This window comes from Pristiophorus japonicus, chromosome 7, assembly GCF_044704955.1.
Source record: "Pristiophorus japonicus isolate sPriJap1 chromosome 7, sPriJap1.hap1, whole genome shotgun sequence".
In the NCBI taxonomy this organism is placed as follows: Eukaryota; Metazoa; Chordata; class Chondrichthyes; family Pristiophoridae; genus Pristiophorus; species Pristiophorus japonicus.
This window is the reverse complement of record NC_091983.1, coordinates 88,408,312-88,423,991: the sequence shown is the minus strand read 5'-3', so window position 1 is coordinate 88,423,991 and position 15,680 is coordinate 88,408,312. Positions and strand designations below refer to the sequence as shown.

Genomic DNA, 15,680 nt, shown 5'->3' with positions numbered 1-15,680 from the left:
TGGACTGATCCTGTCACTGCTTTCCAAATGCTCTGCTATTACATCTTTAATAATTGATTCCAACATTTTCCCCACTACCGATGTCAGGCTAACCGATCTATAATTCCCTGTTTTCTCGCTCCCTCCTTTTTTAATAAGTGGGATTACATTAGCTACCCTCCAATCCATAGAAACTGATCCAGAGTCCATAGAATGTTTGGAAAATGACCACCAATGCATCCACTATTTCTAGGGCCACTTCCTTAAGTACTCTGGGATGCAGACTATCAGGCCATGGGGATTTATCGGCCTTCAATCCCATCAATTTCCCTAACACAATTTCCTGACTAATAAGGATTTCCTTCAGTTCCTCCTTCTTGCTAGACCCTTGGTCCCCTAGTATTTCCGGAAGGTTATTTGTGTCTTCCTTCGTGAAGATAGAACCAAAGTATTTGTTCAATTGGTCTGCCATTTCTTTGTTCCCCATTATAAATTCACCTGATTCTGACTGGAAGGGACCTACATTTGTCTTCAATCATCTTTTTCTCTTCACATATCTATAGAAGCTTTCGCAGTCAGTTTTTATGTTCCCTGCAAGCTTGCTCTCATACTCTATTTTTCCCCTCCTAATTAAACCCTTTGTCCTCCTCTGCTAAATTCTAAATTTCTCTCAGTCCTCAGGTTTGCTGCTTTTCTGGCCAATTTATATGCCTCTTCCTTGGATTTAACACGATCCCTAAATTCCCTTGTTAGCCATGGTTGAGCCACCTTCCCTGTTTTATTTTTACGCAGTACTCCAGGTGTGGGCTCACCAATACCTTGTAAAGTTGTAGCAGGACTTCTCTGCTTTTATACTCCAACCGCCTTGCAATAAATGTCAATATTCCATTCGGCTTACCTTGGGGCCAGTGGAGGTAATGCAGCAGCCCAAAATCCAATGCCAATTCACATGTTGGGGTCCCCTGACAAGCTCAATGTTCCATTGCAGGGATTGTGCCTTCCATTCAGCTCGTGCTGACAGACCAGTGTAAACCAACTTCTAGGCCGCTATCTCGAACTCAGATACACCAATACATCCATTTTCTTTTGCACCAGCTCTTTCTGCTTCCCAGAGTTCAATCTGAGGTCACCTCATGGCACTTTTTAAAGACATTTTCACTTTATTTTATGCACACATACACAATTTTGTTATAATCTATTTTATTCTCTCATACATTACCACCCACATACTTTAAACATAACTATTACTTGATTTGACTATACTGATAATGGTAGAATCATACTACACCCATGAGTTTCTGCCTTGTTTAAATAATAATTCCTAAAAATGTTTGCGCAAAATGTCAACAGGAACTATTTCTGTGGAAGTGGGTGATTTAGTAGTTTCCAATTGTAACTGCTGCTTCTGTTGAGGTTAACAACTCAGGCCATGAGCTAACGTACTGGTAAACCACTTCCTCTTTGATTCTTCCTACATTTCTAGGAGGGACATTAGTGTGGCATCGATTTGACTCTGCTTTGATGGTTAATGAATGCTGGGTTTTTTAAAAACAGAAATATTGGAATGAAGGACTTGTAAGATAGTTAGTTGTTACTTTTACTGCTATTCTCAATGTTTTGATGGTTATAATTGGTCTCATTTGCTTGATAACACTGGGTAAATGAGCAGTGTGCGGAACAGGGGTATAAAACTGGGGGTAGTGTAATTCTTCATATCAATCATCACATCATGACTGTAACATGATCTTTCCCAGCAGAAGTCTTATACTGAAGCCTTAATCTAAAAGCTCAAATGTCAAGGCCCAGAGAGACTTTAATCCAAAGCCTTATTTAAATATTTAGTCTCAGACTCCCGCCAGACCCAGCAGGAATGACTGCCTGGTTGGCAGATGAGAACAGAAATTCTGATGGCAGGAGGCTATCACCAAGGACCCGCGGGAGTTAGGTAAATGATGAAGGGGTGGGGGGTTGCGGATGCCATCGTGATCTGGGGAGATGGAGGAAGCCAACATCAAGGGAGGTCCAAGGTTTCCTTGCAGGCACCTGCGGCTGGAGTTTCGGTTGTCTATAGCCTCAGATAGCGCCCAGAGGGGCGTTAATGCGTGCATTCGAGCTTAGTGACCGGGCGCGCAGCTTTTAGCTCCCCAACGGAAAATTCGTTCAAGGTTTAGCGGGGGCACAAACCGCTAGCGCCTGGCTGCTGATGATCACTCTGATCATGATGTCAGTCCTGATGCAATGCTTGCACCCAGCTCGCTAAATTAGGTGCGGCTGCCTCATTTAGCGCCCGCCAATAACAACGTCAGGAAAAACAGTTGGTACAGGCTTGCAGAGTTGATAACTGGTGGCTACTTAAAGGGATGAGGAAGCGCTTCCCTCGGAGACCACAGTCAGTACAACATTTACACAGAGCACGGTGGGTGGGCCTCCGAGTTTTCAGCGGCAGACAGGCATAACAGTTTAGCTTGAGAAAAAGTATTTTGGAAAACTTTAATGGATACATTAATCTACCGCGCCTTTAAGACTTGGCTTTTCCCGGGATCGCAATCGGAGTTTGGCGCATGCGCAATGGCTCCGCAAAATTTAGCGACAGAATTTTCCCAAGTCAAGTGTGTAACGGCTGATTTTGCACCACCTTCAGCTCTTCGCCCAATTCCAACAAATTTCGCGGCGGCAGGCACAAACATTTTCAAGGCGCTAAAATTACAGCTCCGCCTGGGCTACCGCCCTAACTGAGACGGAACCGAATTTCTCCCCTCTGGAGTTGCATTGCTGCCCGTCCTGGCCCACAAGGAAACTTATTGGGCCTCTTCTGGCTCTCGAGCCAGCTCCCGGCATGTTTGGCCTGGCAGCAAAGCTGTCTCTGCTCTCCCACTCATGCCTCAGGTTGAGATTGCAAATCAACAACAACTTGTATTTACATACCGCCTTTAACGTAGTGAAACATCCCAAGGCGCTTCAGAGGAGTATTATGAGACAAAAAATTTGACACCGAGCCACATATAGAGAAATTAGTGCAGATGACCAAAAGCTTGGTCAAAGGTAGGTTTTAAGGAGAGTCTTAAAGGAGGGGAGAGAGGTGGAGAGGTTTAAGCAGGGAATTACAAAGCTTAGGGCCTCGGCATGGCCACCAATGGTTCAGTGATTAAATCAGGAATGCTCACCAGGGCAGAATTAGAGGAGTGCAGACATCTCGGTTGGGTGGGTGGGGGGGAGCGGTTGTGGGGCTGGAGGAGATTACAGAGATAGGGAGGGGTGAGGCCATGGAAGGATTTGAGAATTTTGAAATCGAGGCGTTGTTTGACAGGGAGCCAATGTAGGTCAGCGAGCAGGGGGGTGATGGGTGAGCAGGACTTGGTGCGAGTTGAGACATGGGCAACTGAGTATTGGATCATCTCTAGTCTAGTAGAATGTGGGAAGCCAGCCAGAGTGCATTGGAATAGTCAAGTCCAGAGGTAACAAAGGCATGGATGAGGGCTTCAGCAGCTGATGAGCTGAGGCAAGAGCAGATTACATCTTCGGAGCCCGATCTGCATACTTAAGGAGGACCCTGCCGACTTGCTACGTTGGTAAGTCCCCTGCTCCATTTTAACAACTTTCCACCTGGTTTCCGCCAGGCAGGGGGAGTTAAAATTGAGGCCATAGGGTTCCATAATCACTCTTTTGCTGACTTGAGATCAGCCAACTCAGCACAGTCTGGGGATCAAACTCAAGACTCTCCTTGTGTGCATGGCTCAACTGCTCACTGGATAAACTTGCAGATTGTTTTTTATGTTTCACCTACCTGTAAGGAAAAATTTCAATTATTTAGTCAGGGGAAATCTGCCATGTTTGACCTCCAACCTTTAGCACTTCTGATGCACGGCTATGTGTAATAGGATGCCTATTTGAAATTTGAGTATGTGCCCAAATTCCCAATGTGCTTTCTCAACATATGAAGCTCTACTCTGGGAATGCTAAAAGCAAAGATTTACCCCATTGAACCACTTTAACGACATGAGGCAAAATGGTTTTCATTGTACTGAATGCAGATTGAGTTTTGAATTTTGAGCAGCCGTAGCACTCTGAAATGTATAGCCATTTCTAAGCTGCAAAGTATATTTGTGTCACATTGATACAGAAAACCTTCTTTTGAATACCACATCTGGCCAATGCACAAACAGTTCAGTGTACATCTCTTCCCCTTCCCACCACTGACATTCCATCATCAACAGAACATTCTCTACGTGCACCAACTTACACAGCTCCCATTCATATTACCTGATGAAAGCAACTTCCAAACCTTGCCAAGAAAAATGTCTGCCGGCACAACAATTTTAGAAACCATAATTTTTATGAAAACGCATAGTGTGCCTCGTCAAGCTGAGCACTGTGCTTCCCCTTAGGACGATTTCCTATGTTAAAGACATGATATGAATGTAAATTGTTATTATAGTGCCAGTATGTAAGTGTAAAATTTTAATCTTAATCTAGTACTCCAAGGTGCTCCCCAAGTGCCCTGAGTTCATGAGGTGGCTGGGTGCTGTATGTCAATATGAGCCTCTTACAACTGAGCTGGCCTGTTGTCTCATGTCAGCTAAGATGGATCTGCTGTAGGCTACACCTCTTGTGCTGCTGGCCCTGCCTCCTTTCTGCCATATGTTCAGATATATGAAGGGTTGGTGGGAGGACACACACGTGCTGCCATCCTGAGACAGTGCTATCATCTGAATGCATTGCTGCCATACCACTCATATCAGATGCTGGCTCTGTATAGCCACTGATTGGAGGGATAGCAGACCTAATAGTACAAATGAGATAAATAAAGCAGGTCAGAGAAAGAGTTACAACACTGTAGCACTTATTCTATGCCCCATTCTCCCTTTGAGCTTAGCTCCCCACTGGCAGGACTGGTAATTTACTGTTATAAGACATCTGTGTGATTTCTGAGCACGGAAAAGCACATTTAAACCCCAATGTGCAATCACTGATGTAAATGAGAACAGTAGTAATCCCGACACTAAGCCCTGGGGCACTCCACTTTGTACTTCTTCCCACCCACAGTATCCCTTAACAAGTACCCCTTGTTTTCTACTCTTCAAGCAGTTTCTTATCCCCAAAAACCCCACAATTTTGAGCTCAATTAGTAATCTTTTGTGTTGAAATTTATCAAATGCCTTAGATATCTAAATAGACAACATTGTAGCATTTACCACAGGTGACTTAGGATGTTACTTCTTTGAAGAAATCAAGGAGATTTGTCAGGCAGGATCTTCCCCATCTAAAACCATGTTGTATAGATTATCCTCAAATTTACTCCTAATAATGAATTCCATAATTTTATATGGAATTGATGTAAGGTTTAGTTGTCTCTGTCTGTTTTATCACCCTGTTTCAATATGGGCATCACACTAGCCCCCATTTCCAATCTACTGGTACTTCCTCGTCTCTACTGACTCCCCTCATACTGATTGCCAAATCTCCTTGCTAGTCCCTCTCAACGCTCCGGGATAAATGTTTGGCCCAGAAATTGCGGTCGGAGGCTTCCAGAAGCAGGTGCCTCTAACCTGAAAAATTTCTACGAATCTAGCTGGTGGTCCGGGAGGTTCGGCGACATGTGGTCCTGGGCCTCTACACGAAGGCCTGCGTAGAGGCCCACGTATTCCAGGGACGTAGATGTTTCGCAAACGTCCCTGGGATCACGTGGGCCGGCCCAACCAATCCAAGTAGGGGTATTCCCATTCATACTTGTGGTGCGTTCCGTATGTACGGAATCACCATAAATATGAATGGGAATACCCGCAAAAACATACAAAGACTTAAAATATATATTTTTTAAACATCACATATTTAAAATTAATCAAAATGGAATGTAATTAATTGTTTGAAACTAAAATGTAATGTTTTGAAAGGGTCTAAAAATAAGCTGACCTTATTTAACAGGATTTTAAATGTTTAAATTATATGCTGATAAAAGAGTCTTATGCTTGATTTTGGGCATTCACTGGGCAAATAGCCCAACTCTCCGCCCACGGAGGCCTTTTATTTCCGGATGTGTGCGATCTGTCGAGAATTCTTGACGGATTGCAAATTTCGGGTTTCGGCACATGCGCTTGTGCGTGCGCATCTCCTACATGCCCATCGGGGCCGCAAATTCAGGGCCGTTATTAAACTCTGGGGATTTTTTCGATTTAAGCGCTTTTAGCTTGTTTAGGGCTTCCACTTAATTCATGTTGAAGGGTTGAATTATGCCTGGATTTTTTTTTGTTGGGTAGGACATGTTCTTGATGTCCTCCCTGTGAATACTTTGAGGACGTAATTATTCAGAATATTTACTATCTTGTGCTTATCATCAACTTTAAGCTGATTTGTATCTTTTAATGTTCTCATCTCTTCTCTGACAGTCCTTTTGCTATTATAATACTGAAAGAATGTTTTACTGTTATATTTTTGTTCTAAGTCTCTCTTAGCCCTTCTGATCACTCGTTTAACTTATTTATGCAAGATTTTATATTCATCCCAGTTCCTAAATATATTCTGTTTAGTGGCAAATGTAATGCACAACCACTGAGTGAACATTTCTTCTTGTAGATTCTTAACAAGATGATGAGGTCAGAGCTACAAGCACCATGGATCCTGACACGTGGCCCAGTTGTGCTTAAGCAGCTCATGCAGTATAAGGAGATGTCCCTTGTCCTACTCAGCTATGAATCTGTGGCTGGCATTAATGAGAATGAGTTTATATATGTGGTGCTATTATGCAGTGAGTATCCTCCGTTTATTGTTTGTTATTATCCTTCCTACATTGTGTCAGCTTGGATCATTGACAGCACACTCACCCCTAAAACAAATCATTTTTGTTTCAAACCTCACTCCATAATCTGAATACGTGATCTAGGATGACACTACAGAGAGTGCTGCACTGTCATAAGTGCTGCCTTTTGAATGAGACGTGAAACCAAGGCCCTATCTGCCAGTTCAGGTGGACATAAAAGATCGCATGACACTATTAGAAAATGGGCAGGGCATTCTTCTGTTGTCCAGGCCAACATTCCACCTTCAACTAAAAACAGATTCATTTTTGGATTTGCTGTTCGTGGGACCTTGCTGTGAGCAAATTGGTTTTCACATTTGTCTACAAAACAACAATGACCGCGCTTTAAAAGTAATCCATTTGTTGTCAAGTGCTGTGGGCGATCCTGAGGATATGAAAAGTGCTTAGAGCAGATAATTACTGTAAATGGCAGAAAATAAATATTGATCTTTTCATTTCTTAATGTAGAAAGTTTTTTTGGGTAGACCCGTGGAAAGGTAACAGGGAGGTGACTGAAGGGTGACCATTCAGTTTGGGTAGAGGGAATTTGAATCCCTCCCTCTGGCACCATTCCTCAAGCCACATATTCATCTTAACTATCCTGCTATTTCTACTCTGACTAGCACGTGGCGCTGGTAGCAATCCTGAGATTACTACCTTTTAAGGTCCTACTTTTTTAATTTAACTCCTAGCTCCCTAAATTCAGCTTGTAGGACCTCATCCCATTTGTTACCTATATCGTTGGTACCTATATGCACCATGACAACTGGCTGTTCACGCTCCCCCTCCAGAATGCCCTGCAGCCACTCTGAGACATCCTTGACACTTGACCCTTGCACCTTGGAGGCAACGTACCATCCTGGAGTCTCAATTGCGGTCGCAGAAACGCCTATCTATTCCCCTTACAATAGAATCCCCTATCACTATAGCTCTCGCACTCTTTTTCCTGCCCTCCTGTGCAACAGAGCCACCCATGGTGCCATGAATTTGGCTGCTGCTGCCTTCCCCTGATGGGCCACCTCCCCCAACAGTACCCAAAAATGGTATATCTGTTTTGGAGGGAGATGACCACAGGGGACCCCTGCACTACCTTCCTATTCCTGCTCTGCCTGATGATCACCCATTCCCTATCTGCCTTTGTAACCAGTGTGACCAACTCACTAAACGTGCTATTCACAACATCCTCAGCATTGCGGATGCTCCAGAGTGAATCCATGCGCAGCTCCAGTGCCGCAATGCGGTCTGACAGGAGCTGCAGCTGGATAAACTTCCTGCACACATAGCCAGTGTCCCTGATTTCCCACATAGCACAGGAGGTGCATGACATGGGTCTGGGCTCTCCTGCCATGACTTAACCCTTAAATTAACTTAATTTGGCAACAATGCCAAAGGTTTCTTACTGATAAGAAAAAGAAAAAGATAAAGAAATGTTCCCTTGCCCACCACAGTCCAAAGAGCTGCCACTTTATTTAAAGCCAAAAGTGCTGCAGTTGACTTGCAGAACTGTAGCCATCTATAATCGCTAGCCCGATTCAAAATAAAATGTTTTTTCTTGCTGCAGGATGATTCACTAACTACACCCCATACCATCATAGAAGTTACAAGTACAGGCATAAATATATCTGTGCTGCTGATTGATCACAACCCAATCCCTAGAGCATACGTCTGCTGGGAATGGAGACTATTTTTCTCTTCTGTGTTTAAACTATGGTCTGTGACTAAATTGCCACTGATTTGTAGTGTCTCATGGTCTGATTGCTATCCTGAATCTTCTGTCTCCTATAGAGTAAAAAGTTGTTTACTTTCTCTGTTAGAAAACAAACTCTCCCAATAGTAGCATTTGAATAAAGGTTACCTTCTTACAAACAGACCTAGCCAGGGTGTCGTGAGAACTGCATGGGCTTTAACTTCAATGCTTTTACATGCTCATTGCAACCGATTCATACTGATTTGGACCATGACTTAAGCAGTTAATAGGTTTAACTGGTTTCTATGTCTGGTGAAGTCATACAGATTAATATCTCATTTGGTTTATGATTCTTTCGTATGCTTTATTTTAGCTATCTTCATGACTTGGATCATTTCATATTGTGTTGAATTGCATGGATGGGTGGTTGAGTTGGGGGCAAGTTATTGTTGGGTGTGTACTCGAAATGAAACTGGAAATCGTGCAAATGGTTATGTACTTTTTAAATCTTGTCTCCAGCTGCCAGCAGGGTTCTTTGTATCAAGAATATTGCCAGGGAAAGATATGAGTATTATGTGGCTCTCCGGTCTGATGGAGGTGCTGTACCAATTGTCCAATTGCCTAGCTGTGAATAGGTCCTGCTCAACAGAGAGTGCTCTGTTCTGGAGCAGAGTATGAGAGCTGTTGAAGCCACTATCTACATGAATGCTTTCAAACTGAGTCTGTGAGGGATTTCCGGAGTGCAAAGTAAGGCAATCGTGTGAAATCTGGATTGCTGTCAGTGCAACTTTAATTTCAGAATTGGTATGATGCTTCTGTTGCCAATATCAGTTTAAATGTTTTCCGCAGTAATAGTACTCTCTAGTTTTGGGTTGCTGGTTTTAGCTTTTGAAGTCTTAGGACAAAGGGTCCTTGGAAGTCTGCTAATATTTCCAGGAGGTTCAGCATAGACAAGTTTGAAACCTTGGTATACACTTTTTTGACCTGATTCTGATCTGCCATACGGTGTAGCAGCACTATATTGCAATGGCTGCTCTCTTCAAGTAACAGAAACGTAAGTATTTTGGACTGATGGGGGTTGGGAGATCCCCATGCTGAGATGCGCAGTCTATGGGCCCAAATTTGGCTCACCCATTTTTTCGGCGCACTCACGTGAGATGCGCCGACTTCCTAGGATAAAAACGGCATCAAAAAGTTGTCCCCGCATTCTGGCCACTCTGTGGCCTCTCCCATGGCTTAGCGCGGCGTGGCAATTCAATTAGGGGGCGGAGCTAGGGCTCTGCGCTCAAGAGTGCCGGCAGCTCAACGCATGCGCACTGGAGGTCCTCTGCAGCGTGGGACCCGATGTCCCGCCCCTATCCTAGGCTGAGTGGTCTCACGATGTGCGCCGGGCTGCTGCATGTCATGGAGAGAGCCCCACACCTTTCCCCGGCTGAGTGGTCTCCTGCACCGGCCGGCCGGCCGGCCCGCTGACTTCCCGGGCCGAGGTAGGACTTGAGTTTTATTTTTTATTTATTGATGGTTGTGCTTTGTTTAGTGAGGAGAGTTTTTATGGGGGGGCTGGGGTGGGGGCGGGGGTGGGAGGAGGAGGAGAGTTTTGATTGGGGGGGGGGGAGGAGTTTTGATCTGGTGGGGAAGAGTGTTTTGATGGGGGGAGGCGGGGGGAAGGCTGTTTTGATGGGGCGGGGTGGAGTTTTGATAAGGGGGGGAAGAGTGTTTTGATCGGGTGGGGGGGTGGAGCTTTGATATGGTGAGTGGGGGGAGAGGAGGAGAGTTTTGATGGCGGGGGCGGGTGGGGTGAAGAGTTTTGATCCGGTGGGGGAGAGTGTTTTGATCGGGGGGGAGGAGGGGCGGTGGGGGAAAGAGAGTTTTGATTGGGGGGGGGATAACTGTTTTTATTTGGATAGTTTGAAAAAATTATGTAAACATGTTTTGTCTCTTTACTTCTTTTGTTTTTGTAGTTTAAGTTACCATGAATGCTTCTGTTGTATAGTAAATTAACTTTGCGAAGTTTGTCATATGTCCTGTATAGCTCTTTGATCCTATTCACATTCTTTAGTCAAGTCATTAAGTACCTACCTGTGCTGATTTCTTAACTCTCCGCAAGGGTTTTCTGTGCGGCCACGTGGCTAAGTTAGTTTGGAGCAACTATTAGCTGTGCAAAGTGGCTTAAATGGCCAAAACGGCCGTAGGTGGCTGGTAACACCCCCCTTTTGGAAAAAAAACGAAACTAAAACAAACCTAACTAACTCACTTATACTGCCGCAAATTGAATGTGCAGAATGGGGATTTTTAAGATACCCCAGAAAAATCAAGTTGCTCCAAATAAAAAACGGAGCAACTCCTGGGCAAATTTGGGCCCTATATCTGGGCACTCAAGGTCCAGATCTGCTCAAGGTTGCCCACAACTGCCGTCTGAAATATCCTCAATGGAAGTTCAGGAGCATTCTACTGCTCAACCTTCCCAATTAGGGGAACACTTTATGGGAGTACGAGGATAGGTAAATGAGCACAGGCACTAAGGGATTGCACAATGGTGATTCTTAATAATTTTGGTTAAATATTAAACACAGATGGAATTGAGTTGTTGAATATTTATTTTTTGTTCTGGATCTGGTGTTTGTATTAATATTTGTATTGAATATGAGCAAGATCCATAAGATTGGACTGAAGGAAAGCAATTGGATGGTGGCAGATAGGATGTTGGTGATGAGCATTATGGGACTGTTAATGTAGTGGGAATGGGAGGGATGGTTCAGGAAAGTGCTCTTGGATGAGCTGCTCTATCGGACTCTGGCAACTAAGGGCACTAGTGGTTAATGTTGCTTCTGCTCCCCCTTTTCATGCTGCTCTTCCTCCTCCTCCTGCCCTTCTTTCTGCCCTGTTAAGTATGCAAGAACTCCACAAGACTGAGTACTGTGAGCTAAAACTGATGTGACTTTAGTCTCTTTAATACAACTCCAGAGTGCCTAATCAGCATGGCAGATAATCTTTTATACTCTCTTGCACGAGGTGTGCAGGTGACCCTTGGGCCTCCAACAGTTGCGCCCTCTAGTGGCAAGTCTTACTGTTACAATATTTACATACATAACATGCCCAATGGATGGTAAAGGCTGATCCCTGATTATGACAAAATTATACATCATATGACCATAAATCTGGAAACATGGTCAGGGTTGTGTTGCAAACCATCTCCCAAACGTTTCCCAGGAGGCGGAAACTTTGTGTGAGCACGCCAACGGTCAGCACGATGACATTTCTGATCGCAGCAAGGGTCTTGCATGGGAGCTCGACTGCTGTGCCTGGGCTCCTGGGAGGAGTCATGCCTGAAGGGGATATCCCTTATTGCCCTGCAACCAGCCTGTAACCTGACGGCCTAGTTGGAACAAAGGCGGTACAGAGGACTGGCACAGGATCAATTAATCATGATTGCTGCTGAGAAACAGAGCGTAGACCTGCATGATGTGCTGCCTATGGTCACAAACAAGCTGGACATTGATGGAGTGGAATTGCTTTTATTCAGAAAGATGCCAGCATAGTGATGGGTAGCACAGCACAGCAATGAAGATAAAGTGAGTGCAGTCTATGGCACCTTGAACTCCGGGGAAACCTAGTGCTCTCTTGTCTTGTTTCACTCTATCCACTGAGAAAGTAATGTTGCTGTTCCTCCTAGTATAGCGAGCTTTGGTCACCTACTTGCTACAATGGTGAACATTAAAGTGGGAAATGTCGTTGATGTCATCTGCTGCAGTCTAGAATGATCCTATAGCATAAAAGTTAAGGGGCACAGTGATCTTGACAGTAGTAGGCCTTGATTCAAGCCTTTTGTTATGCCTACAGTAGGTGTCCCTGTTTGGTGATAGGTGCCTTTGCTTCACCAAAGAGGCTAACACATTGCTCCCATGTAGTTGAGATAGAAGTGCTCCCTGAAGACCCGCTGTGGATATGGTCTCCTGTGCATCCTCCTCCTTCTCCCAGCTGCTCATGCTCTCACCTGTCTTCTTTGCTGCTCTCCATCATTCTCTCGCCCCAAAGGCAGGCCTACTAGACCACCCATGATTGCAGTAAAACAGTCTTAAGAAGACAGCCAGAAGCAGTCCAGCACCAGCAAAACAGAAGACAGTGTAGGTCCCAAATTTAAATATAACACGGCTTGTATAACATAAATATAACATGTCCTGGATGCCTACGGAGGAGCCTGATCCAATATGGCAGACAGCACACATCAGGCAGGGTATGGCTTGCTGCCCCCACCCACCCCCCAGAAAGGACCCTTAGATGCCTGTATGTTGTGTATGTAATAACTGTTAGGCTGAGTACTGTTTAACTCCAAGAGGCTCTGCTTTATTAAGGCCCAAAGTGACTAATATACAAAATGGCTGGCCTTTTATACTTTGGCTGCACCCACGTGCGGGCAGCCCAATGGTCTCCAAAAGTGACACCATCTAGGGGCTAGTGATCCCAAAAGTACATACATGACACTGCATTACGCCAGTAAAATGGGCACTGCGCAACTGAATTTCGAGATTTGTACATCTGATCAAATCAGAAAACTCTGAAAGATTTTAAATATCTGTTATGCTGTGATTGGGGGAAAGGGTGCAGTTCCTGATACAAGATCGAGTACGGATTTACCTGCTATTTGCATTGGACGGTTGCCACCAAGTACTGAGTGATGGCTGGGCCCAGATAATTTGGGGATCTCCCAGTTTTCTCACCCAAAGTCCAGCCACCTGTAGAACGCGGGAGTACTCCACGGGCCCAGCAATGACTTCCTGGTGTGCAGTGACAGGGGTGGAGCGAGTTCTTGATACAAGATTGAGTATTGTACCTGGAAGGAATCAAATAATCTAACATGGATCACAGCCTGCTCTCAGGTCTGAAAGCGACCCACAAGAGATTTACAGAATGGATCGCCTTGGGCTCACGTTGCACACGATCTGCAGCCAGATGGACAGCTGCAGGTTGCACAATCCCATCTGAGCAGACTGACACTGTTTCTGATGAAAAGTCATCGACCTGAAATGTTAACTCTTTCTCTCTCCAGACATTATTTCAGATTTCCAGCATCTGCACACTGTGACAGATGCAGACAGTCGACCACACTGCGAATCCGCGGTGTGGATGCAGAGTGCGCGGGGCGGGTACAAGGTGCGGTGCAGAGTCAGCGCCGTGCACGGGGCGCATACTGCGTGCAATGCACGGTGCAGAGTTCGGCGCACGGTACGCGCACCACCCCCGCGCGCCCTGGTGAGTGCTGCAGCGCCAGTGCCCCGCCCCCTCCGGGTCGGTACGCGCAGGCGCGGTGCGGTTTCGGTGCGTTGCGTTGATTCAGAGCAAGCGGCCTGAGAGCGGCTTCAGACCTGCGGCAAACGGTGAGTAAGCGAGACCCCGGAGCCGCAGCAGGAGGCGAGGGGCTCCCCTCCTTCACCCACCTGCCAGGGTTAGGCGCGGTGACAGCCGGCGTTAAGTAATTCTGCGCACGCCCGCGCGCGCGCCAGCGGGGGCCGTGGCTCTGAATTTAAATTTGGTTTACAGTAAACCGCAGCTGTTCCCGTTCGGCCCGGGAACGCGCAAAGCCCCCCCCCCCGCCCGGTGTTTATAGCAGGGACACGTGGGGGTGGGTCTCCCACCATCACCTGTCTCTCTTCCCCCGCCCCCCCTCTCAATTTCCCCTCCCGGTTCTCAATCCACACCCTGACCCCAATTCCACCGTCCTCCCTCAATTCCTCTCCCCCCCCCCCCCCGACCTCAATTCCCCACCCCCCCCGTCCTCAATTCCCCACCCCCCCCGTCCTCAATTCCCCACCCCCCCCGTCCTCAATTCCCCCCCCCCCGTCCTCAATTCCCCACCCCCCCCCGTCCTCAATTCCCCACCCCCCCCCCTCCCCCGTCCTCAATTCCCCACCCCCCCCCCGTCCTCAATTCCCCACCCCCCCCGTCCTCAATTCCCCACCCCCCCCCGTCCTCAATTCCCCCACCCCCCCGTCCTCAATTCCCCACCCCCCCCCGTCCTCAATTCCCCCACCCCCCCCGTCCTCAATTCCCCACCCCCCCCGTCCTCAATTCCCCACCCCCCCCCGTCCTCAATTCCCCCCCCCCCCCGTCCTCAATTCCCCCCCCCCCGTCCTCAATTCCCCCCCCCCGTCCTCAATTCCCCCCCCCCGTCCTCAATTCCCCCCCCCCGTCCTCAATTCCCCCCCCCCCCGTCCTCAATTCCCCACCCCCCCCCCGTCCTCAATTCCCCACCCCCCCCCGTCCTCAATTCCCCACCCCCCCCCGTCCTCAATTCCCCACCCCCCCCCCCGTCCTCAATTCCCCGCCCCCCCCCCCCGTCCTCAATTCCCCGCCCCCCCCCCCCCCCGTCCTCAATTCCCCGCCCCCCCCCGTCCTCAATTCCCCGCCCCCCCCCGTCCTCAATTCCCCGCCCCCCCCCCGTCCTCAATTCCCCGCCCCCCCCCGTCCTCAATTCCCCGCCCCCCCCCGTCCTCAATTCCCCGCCCCCCCCCGTCCTCAATTCCCCGCCCCCCCCCGTCCTCAATTCCCCGCCCCCCCCCGTCCTCAATTCCCCGCCCCCCCCCCGTCCTCAATTCCCCGCCCCCCCCCCGTCCTCAATTCCCCGCCCCCCCCGTCCTCAATTCCCCGCCCCCCCCCCGTCCTCAATTCCCCCGCCCCCCCCCCGTCCTCAATTCCCCGCCCCCCCCGTCCTCAATTCCCCGCCCCCCCCGTCCTCAATTCCCCGCCCCCCCCCGTCCTCAATTCCCCACCCCCCCCGTCCTCAATTCCCCCACCCCCCCCGTCCTCAATTCCCCACCCCCCCCTCCTCAATTCCCCCCCCCCCCGTCCTCAATTCCCCCCCCCCCGTCCTCAATTCCCCCCCCCCGTCCTCAATTCCCCCCCCCCCCCGTCCTCAATTCCCCCCCCCCCCCGTCCTCAATTCCCCCCCCCCCCCCGTCCTCAATTCCCCCCCCCCCCGTCCTCAATTCCCCCCCCCCCCCGTCCTCAATTCCCCCCCCCCCCCGTCCTCAATTCCCCCCCCCCCCCCCGTCCTCAATTCCCCAGCCCCCCCCCGTCCTCAATTCCCCAGCCCCCCCCCGTCCTCAATTCCCCAGCCCCCCCGTCCTCAATTCCCCACCCCCCCCGTCCTCAATTCCCCACCCCCCCCCCCCCCCCCCGTCCTCAATTCCCCACCCCCCCCCCCCCCCCGTCCTCAATTCCCCC

At 48.3% G+C, this 15,680-nt stretch overlaps 1 protein-coding gene across 3 annotated transcripts in view; it reads left to right on the top strand.

Moving 5' to 3' along the window:
• Window positions 1-13,747: 13,747 nt before the first annotated feature.
• Window positions 13,748-15,680, top strand: part of LOC139267186 (microtubule-associated protein RP/EB family member 3-like) — a 124,363-nt gene continuing 122,430 nt past the window's right edge. Inside the window, exon 1 of one of the 3 annotated variants that reach the window (XM_070885115.1) lies at window positions 13,748-13,834. The gene's annotated coding sequence lies outside the window, so the exon portion shown is untranslated. The remainder of the gene's footprint in view (window positions 13,835-15,680) is intronic. The other 2 variants (XM_070885117.1, XM_070885114.1) reach the window with 2 other exon arrangements.